The 19,049-nt window shown below is 41.1% G+C and overlaps 1 protein-coding gene across 4 annotated transcripts in view; it reads right to left on the reverse strand.

Moving 5' to 3' along the window:
- The window catches only part of ARHGEF26 (Rho guanine nucleotide exchange factor 26), a 154,237-nt gene that overhangs the window by 118,760 nt on the left and 16,428 nt on the right, over positions 1-19,049 (reverse strand). The window lies entirely within an intron of this gene.

The following is a 19,049-nucleotide window of genomic DNA, read 5'->3' on the forward strand; positions in this document are numbered from 1 at the left end:
GTAAGACAGAACCCTATGCCCTTCAAAAATGAATTAAGAGAAATTACGCAAAATGTTGAATTCAGTACATACTAATTTTGAGTCTCACACCCCTCAAATGACATTTAATTACACTAATAAATTAGCATAGCTCAACATTAAAGAAATGAAAAGTGTCTAGAACACTATCCTATCAGGTTGAGTTAATCTGTTCTACTCTTAGTTCTGGCTATTCCTAAAATACTTATGAAATTAATCTTCTGATTCATAAGTGAAGAAATTCCTGATAATAAAGAAAATGAAGTCGCCACTCTAAGAGATTACTGCCCAGAACCCTGGTCAGTAATATGGTGTCCTTATCTCATTGAAAGAGTAATTTTAACACTATTTTTTCACAAAGACTCAGTGGAACAGCAATGCTCTTTATAAAAACCCAATCAAACAAGGAAAACACAGTCCCCTTGGCCCAATTTCAGCAGTCTTTCAGGCATATTTAATTTTGACAAATAAGGATATTAACCTGATAGTCTTTGGAGAAGCCACAGTACCTACAAGAACCAAGAATGCTACCATTCTTCTTCTGCAAGTAGCATACTTGCAGTAATACAGTTGTATCCCTAGTTGAATCCCTGCGGTTCCTGACTCAACTGCCACACATTTTTACCTGACTGCTGTAGTTCCTATCAAAATTCAGTCTCTAACCCAAAGAGTAGAGGCTGAACTATGAACTCCATGGAGGCAGGACCTGGAGTCTCTTCTGATATACCCGGCACTGAGTCTGGCACATGAAAGATATTCATGTTTTTCAGTTAAAGTTTAATTAGCAAAAGGTAAGGCCTATGCAAAATACCGACCAATTAAATCCTGCCCTTCACAGGAAGAAGAGCAGGAAGACAGTGCCTTCCCCTTGTGTGAAAAATTAATAGCAATAAAAAATAACAAAGGTCTTCAAACGTTTGGCTACCATACTTCTCAAAAAAACCCGTAAAAACCATGTTCCCTTAGACCCATTTTTAAGTTGGCATCTCAGATTTTCATCCTAAATTTAAAGAATTTTAAAGATATATTTTGGGGCTTCCCTGGTGGCGCAGTGGTTGAGAGTCTGCCTGCCAATGCAGGGGACACGGGTTCGTGCCCTGGTCCGGGAAGATCCCACATGCCGCGGAGCGGCTGGGCCCGTGAGCCATGGCCACTGAGCCTGCGCGTCCGGAGCCTGTGCTCCGCAACGGGAGAGGCCACAGCAGTGAGAGGCCTGCGTACGGCAAAAAAAAAAAAAAAAAAAAAAAAAAAAAAGATATATTTTGCTGCTAATTGTAAATTTAGACATTTTAACCGTGTGTTATTTTAAATGTATCCAATGAAATATAAAAACCATGATGACTAAATACCTATTGCATAACATCATTCATTCAAAAATAAATAAGCTTTTCTTAACAGTTGGAGATTTTACGTTATTCTTCTTTCTCCTTGAAATCTCATTTAGATGTCAATCCCACCCCCCTAAGATTCCTAGTATAATTCTATGTGTCAGGGTGTCTTATTAGTCACCCTAGCATACTTTAACACAAAATAGGTTTTTACATTTAATTTTCTAAAATTTTCTAAAAGGCTTCTTCAATAAGCTTTAAGCATAAAGACTCTTCTGTATTGTACAATCACTACAAATAGCATTACTAATCTATAATCAAAATGACACAATTACTTCTAATTTCAATGCATTTAGCCCTAAAAGTAAAATTTTACTGACAGTGCAACTCTGAGTGAGACGGTGGCTTAATTAAAGGAGGCTTTGCTGAAACCAGTATTTCAAATTGACCCCATTTTATCTTGTGCCTGTGATTTAACACGTTGAGACAGGGCACCAAAGTAAGATTTGATACGGCTGAGAGAGATGGCTTTCTTTAGAAAAATGGCAAAAGGGGTAACTGTGAAAGTGGAAGTTGGAAAAAAATTAAAAACCTGGTGTAACACTTTAACTGCAGATACAGTCTCAGCTTTAGAAAAAAGAATACCTACAAGTTGAGAATCTGGAAAATGGTCCCCTTAAAACTATTCCTGCCCACCTCACATCATCTTGCTGAATGCCCTGGGGTGTGATGCATATCCCAGCGTGAAGACCGCTGGCACACAGTTCGCTACATTGTGGGGTCAGGGTAATAAAGACAACTACATGTTACTGCCTTTAATCTGATTGTTGGAAAAGGTTAGAAAGCAGTGCAGTAGAGTAGAAAGAGTCCTAAATCAATAGTAAAATCAGCAATCATTTACTGAGCACCAGGAAATACGCTGTGTATTTTATATCCCATTCCCACTGAATCCTCATAAAAATTCTAAAAAGCCAATACTACTTTTATGCCCATTTAACAGATGGGAATAACAACTAAGGCTTAGGATCCCAGATCACACAGCTAATAGGTAGCAAGGCCAGGATCCCCATCCAGGCCTGTCAACTTCGGGGCTCCCACTCTTAATCATGATATTATCAGGGATAGGAACCCCCAGCTTTCTATGAGAGGCACCCCATTTCTAAGGTTGGATGATCATCACTACAACCCCTAATAATGCCAGGTCTGTACCAAGTCTCCATATGTTTGTTTTCATCCACCCATATCACGGCATGTTGTAATGCCTTACCCACCATCCTGACCCTGGGTCAGCCTGTCAGCAAGAACTCATGGCTAAAAAGGCTTCTTCAAACATTTTAATAAGGTAGGAGACTGGACAGAAGAATGAAACCGTTCAGAGCTGCTCCCATTTGGTTAACCCTGAGCAGGAACTTCACAGGATTTCCTGCCTGACACAAAGTCCTGACAGATCAATATCCCAGCATCACGCCCACTGTCTCTGCAGGTGAGGTCACCAGCAAGAATTTCCAGGCCACCGGCATCTCTATCCACAACTACTGCTGACTTCAAACCCGGAAATCTTAAGGGGAAGAGAGCGAAGCATGTGGGCTTAGAGACCTACCCAGATACAGCTAGTTTACTGAGGGATGAAGAGTCCTTCATCCTATCAAAAAGAAAAAGAAAAAAATCCCCAGCTAAAGTAGTTGCTCTTCTGATGGGGGAGAGAAGGTAGTTTTTAAAAAGGCAAAGTACTAATTGCATAGAATTATCATCTTTCACTAATACTACTAATTTAAAAAATGATAAAATATTCCTTTACCCAAAAAAGTCATCAGTAAGAGCCCAGCAGCCCATACAAAACTGACCAAAATGAAAAAAAGATTCCATGAAGCAGTCTTGGGTTATAATTAAGAAAACAGGCACATTCGGGGAATCTGAAAACTGGCTCTGGAGAGCTGTGATGAGCCAGCTCCTCCTGGCTGGCTGCCAGACCACTGCTCCAGGTCCTGGCTGGACAGGTTCTTCTCCTGAGCCAAGAGGAAGCATTTTGTCCACCTGAGACCTTCCACGTTCAACTCTAAATTAAGCAGAGCAGGTGCCTGGAGGTCGAAGGTCAAGAGCAGCAAGATTATTTCAGAGACTGAAGAATTTGGAAGATGAAACCAGAGAAAGAAGGGGAGAGAGGTTATAAAACAGGGCCTCACAGAGACTGGCAGAAGGCAGGCAGGAGAAAACTGGGGGAGAATGAAAACACAGAGCAAAGTGTCAAGCGGAAAGAAACAAGGAAAGAAGGGGGTAAGGGAGGGAGGGAAAGGAAAGGAGGAGAAAGAATGCGTGCAAAGATTTTAATAGTAAATATCTCTGGAAATTTTCTATTCAAAACCAGTGACCTTACTGCTAAACTGAAGTAAAAATCTTTGGAAGGCCCAGGCTCTTCTTTTGCACAAAAAAAAATGTGTATAAAGCATATGTTTATACCTATAGTTTTTACATTTACATGTTTTCTGCAGTTTGCACAGTTTTGCTAAGAGAATCTAGCAAAATTCTCCAAGGGTTCTCCTTGTTTCCATGTATGGAAAAGAAAATACATCAGCTTCCAAAATGGATTCCTACTTTGTTATCTAAAATGAAAGAAATTAAATTGTACAGCCTTTTTTTGTTTTTTAAATATATATTTTGCAGTGGGGGCTCTGGCCCAGCACAAACGGGAACACACAGACAGCCAAGCAACACTCCTTTACAGCTCTCTTCTGACCTCACTTGAACTTTCTCATTCCTCACTGGTCTAAATTTTTTATTTAACTATCTCATCAAGTAGAATGACATAAGTAGTTTAATGAAACATTAAGAACTAGATTCCATTTGGGGTTCTTGATTTCGTATAATCTAAGCAATTCACAAAACTCTTCAGGTCTTGCCATGGCAGACGACAGACTCTAAGGAGAAAGTGTGAATATGTGTCAATACTGTCAACATTTGAAGCGGATAAAAATTAATTCAAATAAAACAACAAAACTGTAGCTCACAACTACAGTTCTGAGATAAGTTGAAAAATATGAACATATATTATATGGCCCGCCAAGCAGTGGATGCAGGGAACTCACTAATGTCGTAACAGTCCTAAATTCATAATTACAAATTATATTTTTACTGCTGTAACTGGATTGAAATTCTCCTCCCATGATTTTTGTAACCAGTATATTTTCCATGTTCAAAGAGACAGAAGTTAACAACTGGCTAAAACTAATAAGGGACAGTAGAAGATACTTCATCTATGGATATGATAGTCTTACTAAACCCAAGATATAGTTTCTGAAATTTATAAAAGCGTAAACTCCCTAAAGTACAGATCCAAAAGTTAATTAATGGATACTCCACCTAAAATTGACGGCGAGTAAGTCAGAGAAAGACAAATATCGTATAATATGACTTACATATGGAATCTAAAAAAATGATGTAAATGAACTTATTTACAAAACAGAAATAGACTCACAGACATAGAAAACAAACTTACTGTTACCAAAGGGGAAAGGGAGGGAGGGATAAATTAGGAATTTGGGAGTAACATGAACACACTACTACATATAAAATAGATAAACAGCAAGGAACTACTGTATAGCACAGGGAACTATACTCAACATTCTGTAATAACCTATATGGGGAAAGAATCTGAAAAAAGAATAGATATATGTATATGTACAACTGAGTCACTTTGCTGTACACCTGAAACTAATACAACATTGTCAGTTAACTATACTTTAATTTTTAAAAATGGTTAAAAAATAAACAAATAAAATAAAATGGATGCCGATTTCCTTCTTGATACTTTGCCAATCTGAGCTTGTTAGATGACTGTCCCACAAAGGAACAACCAGGCTTTAGGTAGTAATTCCACTCCCGCATTCACCACAGCTACAGGTGTTTTCACCTCGTGAAGAACTGTGTTAGGAAAACCATGAGCTTTGTGCAATATTCCTTGGCCTTTGACGCCACTGACTGGAATAGGTAATAAGCCAGGTTCTCTGCACCTCCAACAGAGCCCTGAGGTTGCCATTTATACAGAGCCTATCTACAGGATAGAGTCGGCCCTGTACTTGTGGACAGAGCCAAGATGAACTACACCAGTCACCTGGCTGATCAGATGACCATTTTCTATGGGGCAAACGAGGATATGTCCTCAGGCCCTCTGTGACTTGACAGTGTTTCTAGATAAGACAGGTGCACATTCCTTCTGTTTTTCACCGCCAGCCAGAGAAACCAGAATAGGAGGGCCCCCAAAAGACTGACCAACCAAAAAGGCTCAGAAAAGTAGTCAATTAAAAATTAGATCAGATATTTATAATCCAAGATCACACAGGCTCCAGAAAGCACTAATGTCCACTGAATACCCATGGGAGCTAAGACCTTTAAACTTGGAGTTACCCACTTGCTGAAAATTGACTGTTTTATTCATGCCTCCTGGTGATTCGCTATTCATGGGCTTCTATTCTCAAGAGTTCAAGTGGGAAGAAAATGAATTGCAAAGTAAAACTACACCACGTGACACAATCACTCCTAGGTCCTTTCTACAGACTTATCACAAGCCGAACAGCCCCTGAATTATAAATGAGCTAGAATTCTTTCACTGCCAACAACATGGGAACAGCGGCTCTCTGAGTGTATGTCTGAAGTTCCTAAAATGAAAAGTCTGCCACAGGCCTGAAACACTGTCCTCTGTAAGCAGTCCCTGCAGGCTGTCTCGGGCCCCACCATGTCCACCGAGAAATCACTGAGATACCTTCCACCTAAGCTACCGCAGAACATGCACATCAAAGAGCCAGAGATCTGGATAACCAAAGATCAGATAAATGAGGTCAAGATGGGGACAGTGCCATATTTTTAGGGAGGGGCTGGTAAATAGAACACTATTTTTTAGAATAATGAGAGGTAGAAGACAATGGCCCATTTAATAAAATCATATGCTTAATTTAAAAAGATGTCCAGTAACATGCCAGGGACCTTCTCATTCATTTGTTCAAAAAACCAGATCTCCTCTCTGATCTACATTGTTAAGGTTAATTCTATAATCCTCACCACAGTTCTTGCATCTCAAGAAACAGCAAAGCTCCCCCAGCCTCCCAGAGGTAACCTCAGGTCTGCTAAAACCGTGGCAAACTCAGATAAGACAGGCCAGGGCTTGGGGCTCTTACCCTGTAATGGCCTGAGTCACCCTCTGCAGACAGAGCCAGGATTCCTGATTGAGCCCCAGTTACTTCAGTACAGATATGAGGCCGAGGGGACAGACCACAAACAGCAAGCTCATTAAATGTCCAAGAATAAGTTGCTGTGCTTTGTATGATTTGGGAGATGAGCATGCATTGCTTCCTTTGCAGCCAGCCCTCGTAAACCAGCATCCTATATCTAGCCAATTCCTGATTCAGAGAATTGAATCTATTTCTCCAACTACCAATGTATCAAATGCTTACCATGCACCAGGTACTGTTCTTTCCATGCATCTAAAACGTCTAACAATGCCGCAAGGAAGCTATTACTATCGCTATTTTACAAAAAAGAAAATGGGGACACAGGAAAGTTAAATCATCGTTAGCCCTAATAAGTGGCCAAGTTGGGATTCAACCCAGGCCTGCTTGCTGCCTCCAAGGACTAATCTCTCTTTTTTTTAATAAATGTATGTATATACTTATTTATTTATTTTTGGCTGCGTTTGGTCTTCGTTGCTGCGCACGGGCTCTCTCTAGTTGCAGCGAGTGGGGGCTACTCTTCGTTGCGGTGTGCGGGCTTCTCAGTGCGGTGGCTTCTCTTGTTGCAGAGCACAGGCTTTAGGCGCGCAGGCTTCAGTAGTTGTGGCTCGTGGTCTCTAGAGTGCAGGCTTGGTAGTTGTGGTGCACTAGGATAGTTGCTCCGTGGCATGTGGGATCTTCCCGGACCAGGGCTTGAACCCGTGTCCCCTGCATTGTCAGGTGGATTCTTAACCATTGCACCACCAGGGAAGCCCCAAAGACTAATCTCTTAACCACAATGGTGCACTGCCTTCTCATGCTTCTGAATTTCTTAAGAGGTGTGACCTGCAGCTACTTTTCCCTTAAACTAAGGTCCTCCCCCTGGATGCCGCAGAAACTGCATCCCCAACTGAATTCCCAGCTCCTGCTGCAGAGAAAGTTAAGCTGTTAGCAGGGCGCCTGGCAATTTTTAACTTGTTGATTAGTACTGACATTTGTGGAATCTCCTCAAATTCCTCTCTCTGACTTGTGGCTCTCAATACTGTCATTCCCCTGTGGGCTACTGAGCCTGGACCCAAGTGTACTCAATCTCTATTCCCCCGTGAGAGAGAAACCCAGTTCTCCTTTTTCTATCTGCAATCAGGAGGAGAAAATGAGATTAGGACATATACGAAAAGCTCATGACACAGAAGTAGAGAGGATAAAAAGTAAACTGGTTTTAGGGGAAAAAGGCGATTCCATAAAGTTATTTAATAAAAGATGAACAGTTTTTAAAAGTGGGATATTTAATAAAATACGGAGGAGGAGACCAGACTAATAACAGTGGTGAACAGTGGAGGGGGTTGGGAATGGTGGTAAAATCAGAGCAACTTTCAGTCTTAACTGTTGTGTTTAGTTTTGTAAGAAGGTGAGTGCATTTGCATTACTTTTGTAATTCAAAAATAATTGTTTCAAAGAACTTAATTTAAATTTTGATTTTAAGTTGGAATACTAGGAATAAACTAATGACTAACAAAGGGAATTGGTTAAAAGAATCAAACACCTACTTATTTGATGAAATATAACATGAGCTTTACAAAGGCTGTTGTGGAAGAAACTTTAATAACATGGAAAGTCATTCACAACATTGTTAAGAGAAAAAAATAGGTTACAAAACAGCAGGTTTAATGACCTGAGAAAATATCTACAACATTGTTAAAGGGAAAATATGAGTAATAAGACAATATTATTGTGTTAATTTTTGCTTAAAGGAAAAGGAAAACTCTAAATACACATTAAGAAAAAAAAAAAGTCTGAAAAGTTATATACCAAAATGTCAACAGTGATTGGATGGGAGGGATTGCAACTAATTTTTATTTTCTTCTTTTTATCTATTGGTACTTTTTGACTTTTCTATAATAAGCATCTCTTGGCTTTGGAATTAAAGCATTATTTTTAATAAAAACTAAAATATGTTTCAAAGTCCTCTCTCAAAAAAGAAACAAAGCAAGTAGGACAGGCAAATGGAACTGTTTACGGATGCCAATAATACCTGCATTTCTTTGTTTCTGCCCACAGGAAAACTCTTAAGTGAGAGGTGACCAGGAGAGAGATTTCAGTCAAGCCCAAACCGGGCAGTGGCTTATGAGGCAGTGTTGAAAGTGAGTGATGACAGGCAGGTGTGCAGATGGGCGAGCAGAGGAGGACTCGGCTGGAGTCGCATAATTGACAATGACGCCGATGACACAGTGAAGGCGTGAGTCAGGAAGGGGCTGACGAAGCAGAACAGGTCTGAGGGGCTCCTCTTGCACAAGAGGACACCTGTTTGTAAAGGTGGTGCCAACACCTTGGCTGCCATTTTGTTTTTGCTTCTTGTTTTCGGAACGTGGCAGATGGATAGAAATGATCACCTCCAAACAGTAAGTTCCTTAGAACAACACTGACACTGAAGTTAGTTTGTTTTTTTTTTTTGTTTTTTTTTTTGCTGTACGCAGGCCTCTCACTGTTGTGGCCTCTCCCGTTGCGGAGCACAGGCTCCAGACGCGCAGGCTCAGCGGCCATGGCTCACGGGCCCAGCCGCTCCACGGCATGTGGGATCTTCCCGGACCGGGGCACGGACCCGTGTCCCCTGCATCGGCAGGTGGACTCAACCACTGTGCCACCAGGGAAGCCCTGAAGTTAGTTTCTTAGATTGACAATAAAACCTAAGCTGAGTAAAACCTGTTTTGGAAAAATGGATACTAAAGGGAACTAATAGGGACTTCCCTGGAGGTCCAGTAGTTAAGATGCCGCACTTTCACTGCAGGGGGCACGGGTTCGACCCCTGGTCAGGAAAATAAGATTCCACATGCCGCATGGTACAGCCAAAAAACTAAAAATAAAAAAAAAGTGGACTGATGTTTTACATGAGATGTTCAAAGCACGCAGTGGTTCCACTGGACAGGAATTACCTTATTATATGGAGGAGACCTGAGAAATAGGCACAGAATTACCACTGTTCTCCCATTTACCTATATCTCAAGCTTCCTTCAAGCAATAGTTTATACTTCTATTGCTTTTATTTTCCACTCTTGTGCCCATCTAGCCCGTCTAGTTTTAGTCAGAGTCTCTAGAGAGCACTTTCCTGACCTTTACTGCTTTCTATGATATCTGTGTCATTCATTTTCGCATTTTGTCCTACATTCTTTCAAAAACATCACTTAAACCTTTCATTTCTATTGTCTCCTAAACCAGCTTCTAAGTTCCTGCAGCGCAGGTACTGGTTTTCAGTTTGATTTGTTTGCCCCATCCAGCACAATGCAGTGCAACACAAATGAATTCTGCAGTCAGATACCAGCGTTTTCAAGCTACAAGCTTATAACCTCTTAGTGAATAGCAAAATAAAACCCAAGAATTTCTGATTGTCATCTACTTAAAGGTAACAAAACAGAAAGGACAGAATAGAGAATACTATAGCGCACTGCATGTATTAAGGGTAACTTCTGTTTTGTAAAGCTTTTGTTTGAGATACACACACGTGCACCCATGAACACACCTACTGGCTTACAAGTAAAATGTATTTCTCATTATGTTAAGCCACTGATATAGACCATGGTTGCAATGTCAACTCCACCATATGTAAATTTACACTAGATATGTCGGTCATGTCACGTAACACTCCCACTCACCCTCAGAAGAAAAGCTGTTCTACTCTGAGCTTCTGCAAAAGCAGCAGCCCAAGAGCCGACATTTCACACCATCATGGAGGCCAAAGCTGATTGGAAAAGAGCTACTTAAGCACCTGATCAAATAACAGTAAATGTTTAAGTGACCTATTTAAGTGGGGGGAAAGTGGCTGAGCCTATATGATTCTCTCTCAAGAAATTGACCTGGGGGGACCTCCAAGATGGCAGAGGGGTAAGACACGGACATCACCTTCCTCCCAACAAATACACCAGAAATACATCTACACGTGGAACAGCTCCTACAAAACACCCACTGAACGTTGGCAGAAGATCTCAGACCTTCCAAAAGGCAAGAAACTCCCCACGTACCTCGGTAGGGCAAAAGAAAAAAGAATAAACAGAGACAAAAGAATAGGGACGGGACCTGCACCAGTGGGAGGGAGCTGTGAAGGAGGAAAGGTTTCCACACACTAGGAAGCCCCTTCGCGGGCAGAGACTGCGGGTGGAGGAGAGGGGAAGCGTCGGAGCCGCAGAGGAGAGCACAGCAACAGGGGTGCGGGGGGCAAAGTGGAGAGATTCCCGCACAGAGGATCGGTGCCGACCGGCACTCACCAGCCCGAGAGGCTTGTCTGCTCACCCACCGCGGCGGGCGGGGCTGGGTACTGAGGCTCGGGCTTTGGAGGTCAGAGCCCAGGGAAAGGACTGGGGTTGGTGGCGTGAACACAGCCTGAAGGGGGCTAGTGCGCCACAACTAGCCGGGAGGGAGTCTGGGAAAAGGTCTGGAACTGCCCAAGAGGCAAGAGGCCATTGTTTTGGGGTGTGCAAGGAAAGGGGATTCAGAGCACCGCCTAAACAAGCTCCAGAGATGGGCACGAACCGCGGCTATCAGCGCAGACCCCAGAGACAGGCATGAGGCGCTAAGGCTGCTGCTGCCGCCACCAAAAAGCCTGTGTGCGAGCACAGCTCACTATCCACACCTCCCCTCCCGGGACCCTGTGCAGCCCACCACTGCCAGGGTCCCGGGATCCAGGGACAACTTCCCTGGGAGAATGCCTGGTGTGCCTCAGGCTGTGCAACGTCATGCTGGCCTCTGCCGCCGCAGGCTTGCCCCACATCCGTACCCATCCCGCCCCCCGGCCTGAGTGAGCCAGAGTCCCCGAATCAGCTGCTCCTTTAACCCCGTCCTGTCTGAGCAAAGAACAGACACCCTCAGGCGACCTACACGCAGGGGTGGGTCCAAATCCAAGCTGAACCCCAGGAGCTGTGCGAACAAAGAAGAGAAAGGGAAATCTCTCCCAGCAGCCTCGGGAGCAGCAGATTAAATCCCCACAATCAAGCTGAAGTACTCTGCATCTGTGGAATACCTGATTAGACAACGAATCAACCCAAAACTGAGGCAGTGGACTTTGGGAGCAACTGTAGACTTGGGGTTCTGCTGTCTGCGACTGACATGTTTCTGATTATTTTGTTTATCTTAGTATAGTTTTTAGCGCTTGTTATCATTGGTGGATTTGTTTATTGGTTTGGTTACTCTCTTCTTTTTTTTATTACTTTTATATTTTAATTATTTTTTATTTTAATTATTTTCTTTTATTATTTTCTTTCTTTTTTTCTCCCTTTCCTTCTGAGCTGTGTGGCTGACAGGGTCTTGGTGGTCGGGCCTACTGTCAGGCCTGAGCCTCTGAAGTGGGGGAGCCGAGTTCAGGACACTGGACCACCAGAGACCTCTTGGCCACACATAATAACAATTCGCAAGAGCTCTCCCAGAGATCTCGGTCTCAACACTAAGACCCAGCTCCACCCAAAGGCCAGCAAGCTCCAGTGCTGGATGCCCCATGACAAACAACTAGCAAGATGGGAACACAACCCCACCCATTAGCAGAGGGGCTGCCTAAAATCATACTAAGTTCACAGACACCCTAAAACACACGATCGGATGCTGCCCTGCCCACCAGAAAGACAAGATCCATCCCCACCCATCAGAACACAGGCACCACTCACCTCCACCAGGAAGCCTACACAACCCACTAAACAATCATCAGCCACTGGGGACAGACACCAAAAACAATGGGAACTACAAACCTGCAGCTTGCGAAAAGGAGACCCCAAACACAGTAAGTTAAACAAAATGAAAACACAAAGAAACACACAGCAGATGAAGGAGCAAGGCAAAAACCCACCAGACCAAACAAATGAAGAGGAAATAGGCAGTCTACCTGAAAAAGAATTCAGAGTAATGATAGTAAAGATGATCCAAAATCTTGGAAATAGAATGGACAAAATACAAGAAACGTTTAACAAGGACCTAGAAGAACTAAAGAGCAAATAAACAATGATGAACAACACAATAAATGAAATTAAAAATTCTCTAGAAGGAATCAATAGCAGAATAACTGAGGCAGAAGAACGGATAAGTGACCTGGAAGATAAAATAGTGGAAATAACTACTGCAGAGCAGAATAAAGAAAAAAGAATGAAAAGAATTGAGGAGAGTCTCAGAGACCAGTGGGACAACACTGAATGCACCAAAATTCAAATTATAGGGGTCCCAGAAGAAGAAGAGAAAAAGAAAGGGACTGAGAAGATATTTGAAGAGATTATAGTTGAAAACTTCCCTAACATGGGAAGGGTAATAGTCAATCAAGTCCAGAAAGTGCAGAGTCCCATACAGGATAAATCCAAGGAGAAACATGCCAAGACACATATTATTCAAATTATCAAAAATTAAATACAAAGAAAAAATATTAAAAGCAGCAAGGGAAAAGCAACATAACATACAAGGGAACTCCCATAAGGTTAACAGCTGATCTTTCAGGAGAAACTCTACAAGCCAGAAGGGAGTGGCAGAACATATTTAAAGTGATGAAAGGGGAAAACCTACAACCAAGATTACTCTACCCAGCAAGGATCTCATTCAGATTTGACAGACAAATTAAAATCTTTACAGACAAGCAAAAGTTAAGAGAATTCAGCACCACCAAACCAGCTTTACATCAAATGCTAAAGGAACTTCTCTAGGCAGGAAACACAAAAGAACGAAACGACCTACAAAAACAAACCCAAAACAATTAAGAATATGGTAATAGGAACATACATATCAATAATTAAATTAAATATAAATGGATTAGATGCTCCAACCAAAAGACATAGACTGGCTGAATGGATAGAAAAACAAGACCCGTATATATGCTGTCTACAAGAGACGCACTTCAGACCTAGGGACACATACAGACTGAAAGTGAGGGAATGGAAAAACACTTTTCATGCAAATGGAAATCAAAAAAAAGCTGGAGTAGCAATTCTCATATCAGACAAAATAGACTTTAAAATAAAGACTATTATAAGAGACAAAGAAGGACACTACATAATGATCAAGGGATCAATCCAAGAAGAAGATATAAAAATTGTAAATATTTATGCACCCAACACAGGAGCACCTCAATATATAAGGCAAATGCTAACACCCATAAAAGGGGAAATCGACAGTAACACATTCATAGTAGGGGACTTTAACACCCCACTTTCACCAATAGACAGATCATCCAAAATGAAAATAAATAAGGAAACACAAGCTTTAAATGACACATTAAACAAGAGGGACTTAATTGATATTTATAGGACATTCCATCCAAAAAACAACAGAATACACTTTTTTCTCAAGTGCTCATGGAACATTCTCCAGGACAGATCATATCTTGGGTCACAAATCAAGCCTTGGTAAATTGAAGAAAACTGAAATCGTATCAGGTATCTTTTCTGACCACAACACTATGAGACTAAATATCAATTACAGGAAAAAATCTGTAAAAAGTACAAACACATGGGGGCTAAAAAATACACTACTAAATAACCAAGATATCACTGAAGAAATCAAAGAGGAGATCAAAACATACCTACAAACAAATGACAATGAAAACATGACAATCCAAAACCTATGGGATGCAGCAAAAGCAGTTCTAAGAGGGAAGTTTATAGCAATACAATCCTACGTCAAGAAACAAGAAAAATCTCAAATAAACTACCTAAACTTACACCTAAAGCAATCAGAGGAAGAAGAACAAAAAAAACCCCTAAGTTAGCAGAAGGAAAGAAATCATAAAGATCAGATCAGAAATAAATGAAAAAGAAATGAAGGAAACAATAGCAAAGATAAATAAAGCTAAAGGCTGGTTCTTTGACAAGATAAACAAAATTGATAAACCACTAGCCAGACTCATCAAGAAAAAAAGGGAGATGACTCAGGTCAACAGAATTAGAAATGAAAAAGAAGTAACAACTGACACTCCAGATATACAAAGGATCATGAGAGATTACTACAAGCAACTATATGTCCATTTTAGGACAACCTGGAAGAAATGGACAAATTTGTGGAAAAGCACAACCTTACAGACTGAACCAGGAAGAAACAGAAAATATAAACAGACGAATCACAAGCACTGAAATTGAAACTGTGATTAAAAATCTTCCAACAGGCAAAGGCCCAGGACCAGATGGCTTCACAGGTGAATTCTAACAAACATTTAGAGAAGAGCTAACACACATCCTTCTCAAACTCTTCCAAAATATAGCAGAGGGAGGAACACTCCCAAACTCATTCTACAAGGCCACCATCACCCTGATACCAAAACCAGACAATGAGGTCACAAAGAAAGAAAACTACAGGCCAATATCACTGATGAACATAGATGCAAAAATCCTCAACAAAATACTAGCAGACAGAATCCAACAGCACATTGAAAGGATCATACACCATGACCAAGTGGGGTTTATTCCAGGAATGCAAGCATTCTTCAGTATATGCAGATCAATCAATGTGATACACCATATTGACAAACTGAAGGATAAAAACCACATAATAATCTCAATAGACGCAGAAAAAGCTTTCGACAAAATTCAACACCCATTTATGATAAAAACTCTCCGGAAAGTAGGCGTAGAGGGAACTTACTTCAACACAGTAAAGGCCATATATGACAAACCCACAGCCAACATCATTCTCAATGGTGAAAAACAGAAACCATTTCCTCTAAAATCAGAAAGAAGACAAGGATGGTCCACTCTCACCGTTATTATTAAACATAGTTTTGGAAGTTTTAGCCACAACAATGAGAGAAAAATAAATAAATAAATGGAATCCAAATCGGAAAAGCAGTATAGCTGTCACTGTTTGCAGATGACATGATACTACACATAGAGAATCCTAAAGATGTTACCAGAAAACTACTAGAGCTAATCAGTTAATTTGGTAAAGTAGCAGGATACAAAATTAATGCACAGAAATCTCTTGCATTCCGATACACTAATGATGAAAAATCTAAAAGAGAAATTAAGGAAACACTCTCATTTACCACTGCAACAAAAAGAATAAACTACCTAGGAATAAACCTACCTAAGGAGACAAAAGATCTGTATGCAGAAAACTATAAGACACTGATGAAAGAAATTAAAGATGACACCAACAGATGGAGAGATATACCATGTTCTTGGATTAGAAAAAGCAACATTGTGAAAATGACTATACTACCCAAAGCAATCTACAGATTCAATGCAATCCTTATCAAACTACCAATGGCATTTTTCACAGAACTAGAACAAAAAATTGCACAATTTGTATGGAAACACAAAAGACCCCAAATAGCCAAACCAATCTTGAGAAAGAAAAACGGAACTAGAGGAATCAGGCTCCCTGACTTGAGACTATACTGCAAAGCTACAGTAATCAAGACAATATGGTATCGGCACAAAAAGAGAAATATAGATCACTGGAACAGGATAGAAAGTGCAAAGATAAACCCACGCACATATGGTCACCTTATCTTTGATAAAGGAGGCAAGAATATACAATGAAGAAAAGAGAGCCTCTTCAATAAGTGGTGCTGGGAAAACTGGACAGCTACATGTAAAAGAATGAAATTAGAACACTCCCTAACACCATACACAAAAATAAACTCAAAATGTATTAGAGACCTAAATGGAAGGCCAGACACTATAAAACTCTTAGAGGAAAACACAGGAGGAACCCTCTCTGAAGTAAATCACAGCAAGATCCTTTTTGACCCACCTCCTGGAGAAATGACAATTACAACAAAAATAAACAAAGGGGACCTAGTGAAACTTAAAAGCATTTGCACAGCAAAGGAAACCATAAACAAGACGAAAAGACAACCCTCAGAATGGGAGAAAATATTTGCAAACAAAGCAACTGACAAAGGATTAGTCTCCAAAATATACAAGCAGCTCATGCAGCTCAATATCACAAAAATAAACAACCCAATCCAAAAATGCACAGAAGACCTAAATAGACATTTCTCCAAAGAAGACATACAGATCACCAACAAACACATGAAACGATGTTCAACATCACTAATCATGAGAGAAATGCAAATCAAAACTACAATGAGATATCACCTCACACCGGTCAGAATGGCCATCATCAAAAAATCTAGAAACAATAAATGCTGGAGAGGGTGTGGAGAAAAGGGATCCCTCTTGCACTTTGGTGGGAATGTAAATTGGTACAGCCACTATGGAGAACAGTATGGAGGTTCCTTAAAAAACTACAAATAGAACGACCATATGACCCAGCAATCCCACTACTGGGCATATACCCTGAGAAAACCATAATTCAAAAAGAGTCATGTACCACCAAGTTCATTGCAGCTCTATTTACAATAGCCAGGACATGGAAGCAATCTAAGTGTCCACCAACAGATGAACGGATAAAGAAGATGTGGCACATATATACAGTGGAATATTACTCAGCCATAAAAAGAAATGAAATTAAGTTATTTGTAGTGACGTGGATGGACCCAGAGTCTGTCATACAGAGTGGAGTAAGTCAGAAAGAGAAAAACAAATACTGTATGCTAACACATATATATGAAATCAGAAAAAAGATTGTGATGAACCTAGGGGCAGGACAGGAATAAAGACGTAGAGAATGGACTTGAGGATGCGGAGAGGGGCAAGGGTAAGCTGGGACGAAGTGAGAGAGTGTCATGGACATATATACACTACCAAATGTAAAATAGATAGCTAGTGGGAAGCAGTTGCATAGCAAAGGGAGATCAGCTCGGTGCTTTGTGACCACCTAGAGGGGTGGGATAGGGAGGGTGGGAGGGAGACGCAAGAGGGAGGAGATATGGGGATATATGTATATGTATAGCTGATTCACTGTAATAAAGCAGAAACTAACACACCACTGAAAAGCAATTATACTCCAATAAAGATGTTTAAAAAATAAAGAAATTGACCTGGGTAACTATACATGGAACCTGAGAGGATAACATGAGGCAGCGCTGGACCATGCTAGGTAACCTCAAATCTAATTTACAAGAACTCAGAAACTCTGAGTATGCAGGAGCTCTCAGGACAGAAGACAGACCTGGCAGAAAGGGCAAATGAGCCAATTCATGAGAAGAAATAGCCAACAGGCCACTTCTGAGACGCAGTCACATTCCTGGCCAAGTACCAGATAGAAATGTTGTTCCTGCTCTTCCAGAGCCCTGGCTACACATCTGGTATTTAGCGAAACTTTAGAGGCTCTGTTCCAGGTAACCTCAAGACCCTAAAGAAAACAGTAGGAGAGTAACCCTATTTGTCACTTCGGAGTCTCAGCTGCCTCAATATATAGTAGAGAAATAGTACCCGCTCTCATGGTATTGTCACAAGCTCGACATAAGCTGAGTGAAATGACCTAGTATAATCCCTGGTGCACAGTCTCCTCTGCAAACACTGTGTTAATAAGTTAACTGCATGTAAATAACTTAATATTATGATGATCCAATGACAGGTCCCATAGCTACAGTTATCTGCACTGCCTGCTCACACTGAGAACTTAACCCCAGCTGAATATGAGTTGAGCAGACAACAGACAACAGCCATACTCCTTTGCACATAACCGCCAGAAGCACGGTTTCCTGCCGCCCCAAATATGAACTACTCCATTTTTATGTTATTGCAGTTGGATGGGTAGCAGAGTTTATCTCCTACACTAAAGGGGAAAATAATCTGCAATTTCCTTTTACTGGCAAAAATACTTCCTTCTGCAGAAGCTGTCCATTGGCTATGGTCCTTATCCCCCCAGATAACAGATATACAGATAATAAATGCCATAATAATTGTAAGACATAAGAGTACGGATTAATCACGTAGAACATCAACAGGCTATAAGTACTCTGGATAAATCAACCAAAATTGAGAAAAAAGTTTTTAAGCACTAGTTCCACATTTAAAGATTCAACGGTAATTTTTTTTTTTTAATTAATTTATTTATTTTTGCTGTGTTGGGTCTTCGTTTCTGTGCGTGGGCTTTCTCTAGTTGCGGCGAGCGGGGGCCACTCTTCATCGCGGTGCGCAGGCCTCTCACTGTCGCAAACTTCTCTTGTTGCGGAGCACAGGCTCCAGACGCGCAGGCTCAGTAGCTGTGGCGCACGGGCTTAGTTGCTCCGCAGCATGTGGGATCTTCCCAGACCAGGGCTCGAACCCGCGTCCCCTGCATTGGCAGGCAGATTCTCAACCACTGCGCCACCAGGGAAGCCCTCAACGGTAATTTTGATGGTGACAATTTCTCTAATCAATCAACATGGAGACAAATCACTCTGTGGATATGGCTCTGATGAATAGCCCCATCACTGGACCAAAAGAAGAGACACCACAAGGGGACATCTTAAGGTCAAGAGGGCAGATACAAGAATCTAATGGATGATTTTCCCAAGTGCAAGCTGAGTATTATAGAGCCTTTCCCCACAGTTATTCAGAACTCCTTAAAGTAACCGAGCCTTCTTTCCTTTTACCTAATTACACTATATTCCTACAGACTCCTGTTGTTCTTGAATGCATCCATCTACCTCCCCAAAAGA

The sequence above is a fragment of the Orcinus orca genome, chromosome 5 (assembly GCF_937001465.1).
Source record: "Orcinus orca chromosome 5, mOrcOrc1.1, whole genome shotgun sequence".
In the NCBI taxonomy this organism is placed as follows: domain Eukaryota; kingdom Metazoa; phylum Chordata; class Mammalia; order Artiodactyla; family Delphinidae; genus Orcinus; species Orcinus orca.